This window comes from Belonocnema kinseyi, chromosome 8 (assembly GCF_010883055.1).
Source record: "Belonocnema kinseyi isolate 2016_QV_RU_SX_M_011 chromosome 8, B_treatae_v1, whole genome shotgun sequence".
In the NCBI taxonomy this organism is placed as follows: Eukaryota; Metazoa; Arthropoda; class Insecta; order Hymenoptera; family Cynipidae; genus Belonocnema; species Belonocnema kinseyi.
Window position 1 is genome coordinate 138,870,030 of NC_046664.1, and position 12,772 is coordinate 138,882,801.

At 30.0% G+C, this 12,772-nt stretch overlaps 1 protein-coding gene and 1 long non-coding RNA gene across 5 annotated transcripts in view; both read right to left on the bottom strand.

Annotated features, from left to right (window-relative positions):
- Positions 1 to 12,772, bottom strand: part of LOC117177710 — a 285,747-nt gene that overhangs the window by 159,090 nt on the left and 113,885 nt on the right. The window lies entirely within an intron of this gene.
- Positions 1 to 12,772, bottom strand: part of LOC117177707 — a 236,937-nt gene that overhangs the window by 126,975 nt on the left and 97,190 nt on the right. The gene's annotated exons all lie outside the window — the stretch shown is intronic.

Below are 12,772 nucleotides of genomic sequence, written 5' to 3' on the forward strand. Positions count from 1 at the left end.
AATAAATATAAATAAAAATAAATAAATAAATATAAATAAAATATAAATATATAAAATAATAAATAAATTTATCTAAATTTAATCTTATTTCATATAATAATTGATTCGGCATGCGAATCAGACGGTCGTAGGCACTCAATTGTGATTGGCTAATGAAAGATGGAAACAACGGGCATACTAAGCATGGGCTACAGGGCCCGCGGAAAGTTCGAGACTTATTATGTGATGATAAAAAGTCATAAACAATAGGTTTCCTTTTAATGTATGCGCGTGCAAAGTTGTAGTTACTTTTAAAATAATATTACGAATGACTTTGCGTATTTGTACATTTTTAGCAAATTTTTCAGTCATTAAATTTGTTATAAGATAAAAATATATAACAAATGGTATTCCGTACACCGAATATTCGTGCAAAGTAGCAATTGCGCTTTTAATCATCCTTTGAACCACAGCTCTTATTTGCACGATGTTTGCAAAATTTTCGATACCTGAAAATTGTCAACAAAATAATAAAAGTATAAATAATGGTTTTCTATTAAATATTTACGCGTGCAAATCTTCCATTCGACACTGACACTTAATCTCCAAATTTGCACAAAGTTTTTGGATTGTTTGAAAATGTTCGTGGTGTTTTATTGTGATTTGCAAGTTTTTTTACATTTTTAACAAATTAAATATAACGACTTTTAACAATAATGAGATGGTCAAAATGTTCCTGTGAATGGAAACACATGCAAACTTGATACAAGGTTTAAATGATGGAGCAATACATGTTTGTCAATTTGCATGTTTTTTACTATTTCTCCCCACGTGTTTTACCTTATTTTCTATTTCTGATAATTAAAAAATGTGCCGTGCGTAAATTGAATATTTACAATTTATTAAAATTATTAATAATATTGTATTTGAATAATGCTAGAAAGATACGGTATTTTCCTAAAAATTCTGGCTTTTTCCCCATTTTCAATTAAAGTGAGGTAATAATGATTTCAAGTTAACAAAAATAATTATTTAAATAATTTATTATCATTGTTAATAATATTCTCTTTGCTTAATTGGTAGTACGTTGCATTTCTTTCTGAAATTTTCAACTGTTTGTCTAACTTTCATTAGGCGAGAATTAATAATTAACTGAATTTAGCAAAAATAATTGTTTAACCAAATTTTGTTGGAACAATTATGTTTCTTAACTTGAATTCATTCTTACTTCACTCCTATTAAAAATTAGACAAAAAGCCAGAAATATCAGATAAAACGCATATTTCTAGCATTATTCAAATAAAATATTATTAATATTGATAATGAATTGTTTAAACGATTAATTTTTGTGTATAATTAATGACTTAACTTATTTTAATTCAAATATTGACTAAAAGTGAATTTTTTTAAATTGCAATTTTGTTGCATTTTTCTAAGAGAATATTATTAACAACAATAATAAATTGTTTAAACAATCACTCTTGTTAGCATTGATGAACTGTCACTTTCGTCTAATCGAAAATTGGACAAGTGGAAATTTAAAAAAAACCGCGTCTTTCTAACTTCATTCAATGAGAAAATTGCTAAAAACAATAATAAATTGGCTTAAAAAATGTAGGTTAACATCTAATTATCAGTATCAAATGGTCTTTTATGTGACAGAAACAATTTGCATTAAAAAAAGAGCCAAAAAAGTCACAATTAGCGCCAAAAACTAGCAAAACCCATTTTTCACTTCTGGAGGTTTTTTAGACCCTATAAAACAGACTTATGGTATTGATATTTGAAAAACCATATTTTATTCGCATTCCATGGCTAATTGCGAATAAAAATGTTGAGTTTCAACCAGCCCCCTGCATCGACGTTAGTTCACTATTACGATCAAGTGAAGCGTGGAGACCAAATGGCGCTGGGAGTCTTTTCAGCCTATATTTATATGGCAAGCATAGGAAAGATTAGTCAAAAATTAATTTGACCAATATTTTTTGTAATGGCATTCGGTTTATGACAACTGCTCCGAAAAATAAAATTTCTTTTATGTGCTAAACGGTAAAGAAAACGTTACAGCCTGACAAAAAGCCAATTTAAAGGAAAATTTTCTTGTAAAACCCGAATGCGGCATGCGTGAGACATTTTTTTTACACAAGATATTTTGTGGGAGCGAAACACGATATTTTAATGAAATACATATTTTAATGAAAAATATGAAACATTTCATCTTTATCTAAAACGATATTTTGATTTTTAAATATTCTTTCGTAGAATTGTAAAAAAAAATAATAAAAACTATATATTTTAATAAAAATTATAGAAGATTTTATCTGAAACTGAAACTATAACTTTATTTTAAAATTATTTTGTAGAAATATTAAAAATCAAATAAAGACTAAGTATTTTAATAACAGGGTGGCCGTTTTAATCCAAGAAAAACATTCCTGGTCATTCCCGGTATTTTCTAGATTCAGAAACATTTTTCACAGCCAATAAAATTTAAGTGTAAAAAATTGAAGGCACTAACACTTTTCAATTGAACAATTTTTAATAAAATGCAGATGAACTACAAAATTTAGAATTTTTAACTTTTAGAAATTAATGAGTTCAAAGATTCAGACAAAAATTGTAAAATTTAATTCACGTTATCATTTTCAATGCTCTTAATTAAAATATCAATTCATTTTACATTTTTTATATTATATTATTTTAAATAATTTTAAGCTAAAAACGTTAAAAATTTACAAATCGAATTTTTTTAAAACACTTCTTAAATTATAAGTTGAATTATTTTAATTTTTGAAATGAATCGAATTTTTCCTACAATTTTGAGAAAATTCTGCAAATTAAAAAGAAAATTCTTAAAATCTTCCAGATTCTTTCTTAAATAAATATTGTTTTAAATTAAATCACTTCAAGTTCAAAATTAATTTTGAAACTTTTTAAAACTTCTAAATACCGCTTAAAATTATCCAAATTTGGTCTACGAATAATAGGTGTTGAATTATTATGTATACGTCAAAATTTAACAAAATTACTTACAAATAAAACATGTTTTAAATAGAAGAATTGAAATTGTAAAGCTAAAAGTTTAGAAGTTCTCCGAAAATCTAGAGATTCAAAGCTTTTTATGTAAAACAATTCAGTTTCAAAATTGTTACTTTTACATATTTGGTGAAATATTTCTAACTGTTCAATAATTATTCTTTTTCTCAATTAAAAAAAAATTTAATTGAATAGATTAAAATTTAATATTTAAGACTTAAACAATATTTTATAAAAAATACATTATTATGAAGTTATTTTTAAATTGAAAATGATTTATAAATTTTAAATGAGAAGCTTACATTTTTTAAATTACTAAGAATTCCGAATTGAAAACGTTTAATTTTTAATGTTAAACTATGGAAATTCTTCAAATTTGGACGGAGTTCAAATCGTTTTTTTTTATATATATAAATTATTGTTCCCTTTTAATACCTAAAGCACAGACTGATTGAAAAAAGTATTTAATTGAATATGCAACTATTTAAAACTGCATATTAAAATTCTTTCAACTAAAATTTAAAACTTAAAATAGAACATTTGTAAAGTAGAAGATTTTCGGATTACGCATTATAAACTGAATGATGTTATGAATGAAAAGGATTAAAATTAAACTGGCGATTTAAAAAACTGTTGAAATCAAACTTCGAGAACTTTTTTTTTTCTGAGTTCTTCAGATTTCCCGGGCCAGCGGCTACACTGAACAATAAATATAAAACATTTCATCTTAAACTCAAACGATATCTTCATTAAAATATATCTGGCGGAGAAATAAATAAATTATATAAACGCTGTATTTTATAAAACTCTTCGTACAAATATAAAAAACCAATCAAACACTGTATTTTAATACACAATATTGAAAATTTTATAATAAATTGAAACAATACTTTTATTTTAAAAAATTCTTTCTTGTAAATATAAAAAATTGAATAAAAACTTAATTTATTATTTAAATTTAAGTTTTGTAAGTTAATTAATCCTTCAATTAATTGATTAATTCGTTTATCCCAATAAATCATCTGTTATTGTATTATGGCTACTGTTGCTAATGACTTACTGACTCATACCAACATCTGACACTGTTAATTGTTATAATTTTTTATCAAATAAATTTGTTGTTTCACCATGCTTTTTTCAAACTTATTTTTTACTTAACTACTTTATATAAATTTGATAGACATATTTGGAATTCAATAATAAAATTTGGTATAATTATAAGTTTCATTTTGTTTCTTGAGTTGAACAATACTTTAAATTTAGTTACTCTAAGTTACGATTGAAACCTATCACAAGTTCCCGCAGCTAGAAAAGAATATTTAAGCGATTTTTTTCACTTATTATTAACCTCATATTTAACAAGGCATGAAGCTCTAATTATGCTATGCATGAAACCGATTTTCATTACAAATAATATAAATTAGATTAATTTCTAACTCATTTTGCCTATTCCTGTCATGTAAAAACAGGCTGGAAAGACTCCCAGTGCCATCTGCGCCGCACGCTTCACTTAGCCCGATGGCGAACTAACGCCAACGTACCATCGTTGCAGGGGACTGGTTTTAACTCGAGTTAGATAATATTGAGTATTCTGAATAAGATTGATAAAAAGGTCTTTTTTTCTTATGGTAGATATGTGTTAAACCACGTGGACCACCCTATTCAACATGATCGTATCGTTGAGTATAAACCAATAAGCGGTGGGGTAAAAAAGTTGGTATAAATAAATTTGCTTCTCCTTTATAAACTCAGTATAATTCAAAACGCAATTTATAATAGATGTTCAAGGATTCAAATTACCTGTTAATGAATTTACGGTTGAAGAGTTATCTATACTTCAATGCATAATGGCCTAGGAAATCCACACCATTTTGTTTTTCAACCACCTTATGAAAAAAGGTATCTATCATTAAACTATAGAATAATAAATACGTGGACATTTCGCATATGACGTAAAGTCTTCTAACGCTTGCAACGAGTGATCAAACAAGTAAAATTTTTTTTTTAAAATAATTTTTAAAGCTAAAAGAACTCAGTATTAATTAAATACGAGAGCCTGCATATACGCGAATCAGTTTATATTGTGTCAAAAGTTTATTTCAAACATAACCTTAAATTAGAAAGTGTATAACAGTACTAGCACTGTTTTTCCGTGTCCCCAAAAATAGGTATTTACGCTACTGAATGATCGCTCATGAATTCATAACTGAAAGTATTATATACATTTACGAGGGGCAAATCACTCTCGAATCAGTGTAATTAATTCAAAGAATTACTGTAAATAATTAAGGCGATACGGAATAATTGTGAGTTTAATGCGAGGTTTAATGTAACTCGTTATTCAGAAAGATCAGTAAGAGGCGTAGAGAAAATAAAGGTATTTTCCGTAACTCGAACGCAAATTTCAAGAAGAAAATAAAAATAGTGTTCGGAACGTAAATAACGTACGAAATAACGAGAATAGTGTATCGCGCTGTCTCATAACGCGCCCCTTTGCATGACAAACGAGTCGACGTGACGTCGTGCAGTATTAAAAAAACCTTTGTGTCATTTTTAATTGGTCTATAGAAATTTGGATTTTTCCGCAATTTTAGAAAAAGGCCACGGTTGTTCCTGTTTTAAAAGGTGATGATAAAGCTAATATTTTAAATAAGCATCCAGTTGCAGTTATCTGGTTATCTAGTTCGCAGCACGGATTTACAGCAAAAAGATCTACCATCACTAATTTGATGTTTCTAACCCAATTCGTAAGCGAAGCTTCAAAATCTGGGCATCAAGTAGGTGTCATCGACACTGGTTTTTCGAAGTCCTTTAATAAAATGGACTTTACTATACTGATGAAGAAATTAGACGGTTTGGACCTAGCTCCGAGTCTTTGGTTAACTCACGGCCGGGTAATGTTAACGCCATAGTTTAGCTTCGACTATCCTGTTGCGCGTTCCACCATATTTTTGGAGGTTGCGACTAGCTAATAAGATTATAGTTTCGAAATAACTCCTATTTTACTTTAAATCATTCGCGAAATTGGCTACCCGTCGGTCGAGCGGAAAGCAAAGCAATCTTGGCGTGCGTTCCAAATCCAGGTAAGGTTCACGCCGCGCTTGTGTCCACACTAACCTTAAAAAGTGAATTTGCATGTATTTTGTGTTCGTGTTATGTAGCCCTAACCGACCAATCTTGACCGGTTAGATTTAACGGTGATTAACGCGAGTTAAGCAGCTTTTAAAAAGTGGTGGAACGCGTAACTAGCTTTAGCGGAGGGTTAAATTGTTAACCGAGGTTGGTCGAATCAGCTTTAAATCTATGGTGCATCATAAATAAGCTTCCGCTAAACGCTTCCAAATGTAGTGTTATATTCTTTTCGAGTAGCTCTAATAATATCAGCTTTGACTACCACACAGAAGGAACATATTTGAAGAGGGTGACTTCAGTTCATGACCTGGGAATAATATTTTAGGGTAATTTATCATTTAAAATTTATTTAAGTAATGTTGTGGCCTCTGCAAATCGAGCACTGGGTTGGGTTATAAGAACATCGAGGCAGTTTAGAGATCCAGATACAATCACTCGGTTGTATAATGTTATTGTTAGGTCTAAGCTGAAATATGCGTCAATAATATGGGATCCGAGATATAAAAAAGATTTGATATTGTTTGCAAAGATTCAGAAACAGATTGATTAAATTGATTAAATTCTGTAATAGACTGTAGTGAGATTTTGCATTGTATAAGCCTAAAAGTAACACGAATCTCTGCTAGGCACTATAGGGCATTCTATTTACCGCTTTTAAACTCTGTATGCGGAATACAAACCCCCGTTGATCTATCTGCCATAATGTTAATTTACTTTACATAAGTGGTGATCAGTAAATAGACGTTTTTTCAATGCATAATATACAAATATCTGAAGAAAAAGTTTAAGATATCTGTTAAGTTACAAATTATTGAGCAAAACTTTATATTGTATAGAACCCGAAATTGGCATATGGATGCGGGCTAGGATTTCAACAAATAAAAAAAATAATACAAAAAAAAAGGATAATAGATTTACATGATGGGAAATATCGACCGCTCTAAAGCTAAAATATGAGTCATCAAATAAGACTGAATGCCTTCATCACAAGAATTTAAAAAAAAACCTATGTGAAGCGAAATGTACTATTAATAAGAAAATGGTTCACTGAACATTATTTGGAATTATAATTTTATACACATTTGTAATGATAGAAATGTTCCTGAATATCTTTCTTTTCCATGCCCAATACATTTTGGTTTTAACTTATTCTAAAAATGTACCATTCTTTTTTAATAATAATAAAATATTATTTTATTATTATTTTATTATAAGTAAAAGAAAAATTTTCTAATACGAAATTTTAAATAAAGTCTCAGTATAATAAACTGAAATTAAACTTAAATAAATATTTCATTTGTACAATTAAATGTTTTAAAAATCTTATAATAGTTTATATTACGTATGCCATGATGTATCTTTATTTAAAAGCGATCCATACAGTTCTTAACGTAGAGAGTATTTAGATTATTAACCAATCAGAGCAGAGGTTTATGAAAATCTACTCTACTTGGTTAAGACAAGTTCAAATGTATAGATGATGCATAAGGCTCGGATAATACGGAATAATTTCGCGCTATAGCTCGGATCAGACGGGTAACTATTTTTGTTTCAACCTTGGATAAGCGCGAACTCGGATAAAGCGGGCTCCAATAAGCGAGGTTCTACTGTAATTCTAAAAAAAGGGGTTAAACAACCACCACAGGGTCACATTGAGAACCGTCGTCTAAAAAATGACACGGGCTCGCATTAGAACTACGGTAAATCACACCCATGGCCATATCACACGGACATTGTCGGCGAAGCCTTCGTGTGCCTTGAACACACGAAGCTACCCAATGATGACAGCTTTCTGCATCTATCTCGCAAGTACCTTGGCATATTTTTGGCACCTGGATATGGCTTTAAGGTTACGAACCAGTGACAGCTTGCAGCTCCCTTTTGATAGTTATGGTGATAAAGCACTCTTAGGGTCTCATTATGTCTGTAGAGATACATTGTTTCCAAATGGGTTGGGCACCCAGACAGTATGTTTTCCATGTACTCAGCGTGTGCATGATACGCTCTGAACCTATCGCTGGGAACTTCTAGATATAAAGTGCGGTCACGGTATACTAAGGTATAAATTACATCGTCCTGGCATTCTAAAATGAAACCTTTCATCACTTCTGATGTTAAAATTCAAACCAAGGGGCTCGACCACCTGCTCCGCGGCTTTGTAAAGGAATGCTCTTGTACCAATCATCTCGTGGTTCCTGAATTTTTTAAGAAAGGATCTCTGCCATTTGGAACAATGTAAGATGTACTTACAACAATTCGGTTATGAAAACACGCCCGCCTTGACGACGTGAGATATATAATCGCCGAACAGACGAATTAATATGCATGCTCTGATGCATATACATGATATTACGTGTGGCGATATCAAGGGCCGTAAGCTCGTTTTTTATCCATTGAACCACCCCAAACGGAAGAGTTGAATCTTGATTGAATAAAAAATGAGAGGTTTTAGTAAATTAAATAAATACCATTATTACTTTTCATATTTTTATTTCTAATGTTTTTGTTTTACAGTACAAGTAAAGAATATCAAAAAACAATTGTTTAAATTCTTAAAAAATTAATTTTCATTTGTGGTTCTTCTTCTTTGGAACCAGTAGTTTTCGGAGCTGAGAACCCTCAGGGTTGTCTTCAGACCCCCTCCCCCCAATTTGAACCTGCATCACCATACTGTCCGAAGGAGTCACAACAGCCAGTTCGGCTTAGGTCTAGACCGTACTGACCCCCTGCCACAGAAACACGCAACATCCACTCAACTGGTACGCGGACGGTCTTCATGATATAAATGTATTCCCTTTCTGAAAAATGGCAAACACAAATGAATAATTTTACAGATCTTTTTTTTTAAGTAAATTCAAATTATATTAAATAAAATATTAATTAAATTACTCACTTTTTTTATCAAAATAGAATTTCGAAATGTTACTTTTTTAAATTGAATCACAATTAAATTTTTAAATCATTTAAACAAGTGAATATTAATTAAATTATTAAAACTCATTGAATAAATTAAAACTTGATATCTATATATAAATAAAATGTAACCAAAAAGTTAAATTTGCAAAAACAAAACTTCCCACTCAAAAGACCAATTTTCCACCCGAAAGATAAATTTTCAAACAAAAAAAATAATTTCTACTAAAAAATACGAGTTTTCAATCAAATAATCAATGTTTAGTAAAATACACGAATTTTCAACGAAATAGTTGAATTTTCAACTAAAGAAGAAAATGCTCAAATAATAATAGAATAGTTAAATTTTCACTTCAAAAAATTAATTTTCATCTAAAAAGATAAATTTTTAAACAGAATGATTCATTTCCAAACAAAAAAGTTGATTTTCTACAAAAAATACGATTTTTCAACAACAAAGAAGAATTTTCGACTGAAAAAAATGAATTATCAACCAAATAACTAAATTTTGAACTAAAAAAGATCATCGTAAATTGATCAATCTCTAACTGATATAGATCAATTTTAAAACAAGAATATAAATTTTTAACAAAATGATTTAATTTTCGACCAAGCAGTTTTATTTTCATACGAAAAAAAAATTTCCATAAAAAAAATGTCCACTAGAAGGATATATTGAAAAAAAATTCATCAAAAAGATAAATTTTCAACAAAAAAAAAAATTAATTTTCCACCAGAAAGATAAATAAAAAATTTTCGCCAAAAAAGATAAATTTTCAAACAAAAAAAAAATCCATTATAAAGATAAATTTCCAACTAACAAGATGAATGATAAAAATAGTTAAATAGTTGAATTTTCAACTAAAGAAGACAAATTTTCAGTTAAAAAAATTAATTTTTCACCAAAGAAACAAACAAATTTGTAAGCATAGCGATTTATTTTCAACAACAAAATAATAAACATTCCACCAGAATGATAAATAAAAATAAATTCCGCTCTGTTTCTTCGAAAAATAATAATACAAGATAAGCATAAATTCTCTTGTTTTTAACTTTTACTTAGTAAATAAAGGAAATTTATTTTGATTCTCTCGCAAATCTTAATCTTATATTCATCAATCGTAAGTCAGAGAATCAGTGCTGCTGACCATTATTTTATAATTTAAAATTAATAAAACCTTTAGTTTCTATTGAACTTTCATGTAATCTTTTATTGTCGAGTACTTGGCTTTAAATAATTTTTTATTTATTTAATAAATTGTGGAAAATAATTCCTTGATTTGACATTTGAAAGGCGAACTAACTTATGAAACCAGGGCGAGATCACGATCACTCCCCAGAAACATAAGTGCAGCGTGTTATTAAAGTTTAAACGTTAAACTCTTTTTGAAAACTTTTTATTTACATTGACTTTACGTGCCATAGGAGAAACTCGTATCTTCAGAAGAACGAAAAAAATAATATGAATGCAAATTTTTCAGGATTTGCGAGACTTGAAATTATTCTAACATTGTAAAAAGAAGGTCTACACATAGAACCTGTCACTTCTAACTGTAAGACTGCTCTCCTTAGGAGCAGAAAACCAGAGCTGCTATTCACTATGGGCCTCGGGAAGTACTGACAGATGACTGAGGCTCTTTACCCTAGATTTGGTCTTATTTCCCCTAAAAAACATCCCCAAAATGCTGTCTCATTTCCCCCTGAAAAAATTCCACAAATTAAAAAATGTATTTTGACACTAAAATTAAATTACGGACACATGCAACTTGGATTTATTATAATTAAGTGCACCATTTATGTTTTAATGCAAATATTTTATTATTTTAATAAATTGCTTTTAAAAATTGAAATCAACTTCCAAATACACTGAGGGTGAAAAATGTATATTTTTTAAATTCATTAAAAAAAAAAAAGTTTTATCCCATTTAATTGGTATTATTGCTTGGCCCTTGGTCTGCAGACCACGTGTTTGAGTCTGCTTCGCGACAGACACAAACACAGTAAGGAATGACGTATCACTAATATAATTTAAAACTAGTTATAAAATATTTTGAGGATTAATGAAAAGAACTAAAAAAACATAAATCGAAAGAAAACCACTGAGTTTTCCTACTAAAGAATTTTTACCACTAAAATCCCCACTGAAGCTCTAAACACCCACTAAATCTAGTAGGAAAACCCCTGATTCAGCTATACTGGCCTCAGGACGCAAGTGAAGAATCGAGTGAGACCCGTCTCTCATTCAACTGAATTTCCTTGCAGGTGGAGCATGCTATATCGTGATTGGCTAGTAGTCCCCAGTCTATGCTATAGGAATGGGTCTTATTTCGATTTGCCTTATGCGGATGTTTGCCGCGTGGGATGGTTTGCTTAAGAATATTGATCCAATGTAAATTTATGTTAGTTGTAGTCTGTTCGTTCCACGCTACTTTTCACCACGTACTGACGGACATTTAACTCCGTTGTCGGAGAATTAACCTCAACATACCACTTTTGGCGCAGTTGGATCGTTAAACGGCGACATTTTAAACTCGTCCGTACATCCTAATCTCGTGCGTATTAAGGGATTTCCATCAATTTACTTACAATTTAATATTCGACAACGATGACGACGAAAAGTTACCGACAGCGAAAAGACTGCAAATTTTGAACATAATTTACGAATTTTCAGTCAACAGTTACTTAGATTACCTAAAGTACTTCTAATTAGCTAAATTAATAGAAACATTATTTTTAGCATTGCTTTTTACATTCCGTGCATACTTTACAAAAAATAATTTTTTATTTCAAACGTATAAGTGAAAAGTTTTTAAACTGAAACCTTTTAATTTATATAGTTTCAATCTAAATTATTTACAATAATAATATTTCACAAATAATGATGCATGCCTCTTGAAATTAAAAGAACCTTAACTTATTGCCTTCCTACAAATTTTTAAACAAAATTGAAAAAAATTATAGAAATTGAACATTTTATAACTTAAAACTCAATGGAAATGTTGAAAACAAAAAGAAATCGGTCCTTAAAATGTAGGTAAAAATAGCTATCCGAAATGTACTCCGTTCTGGTTTAATAGAAGTACTGAAAAAACTCCTTCTGTCAATTCAGGAAACGGGTTTCTGGTTTATTTTATTTTTCCAATTTCCGATCTTGTGAAATTCATAACACTTTCCGCTATCTTTCTTTTTAGCGTGGTTGCATACTACCCTACGTACTATAACTAAGCCTATGGTAAAATATCGTCTGCTCTCAGCAAGAAAATGGCCGTCAGCACGGGAGTCGTGAAAGAGGGCCTAAGAGCGGTAGGGTAAACCTATGCGTTACACTTTTTATAAAAATACGCAAATCAGTTAAAATTTTTTGTGAATTCGCTGCAGAAGACAAGACTACAGCCCTGGAGTAGAAGAGACTTTACAGGGGTCGTAAGTTTGAGTAGTAGAGGCTTGACTAGATTTGATCTTTGTTGCTGATCAAAGATTAAATAAAGTTACCTCTAGAAGGATAGCCAACTTTTATACCTCGAGCGTTGTTTTAGAAACTGTGAGACGAGGAGAGAACGTGAAGGGAGTGAAATATCATACGAGAGTGGGGTGAAGAGTTTCTGGCCTGACCTAAAGATGGCGCCAGCACGTCAGATTTTTAGCTTGTATTCTATAGTCTGTATCTTACTAGCTTGTATATCAATTTTCAAGTCGATTGCTCTATTAGTAT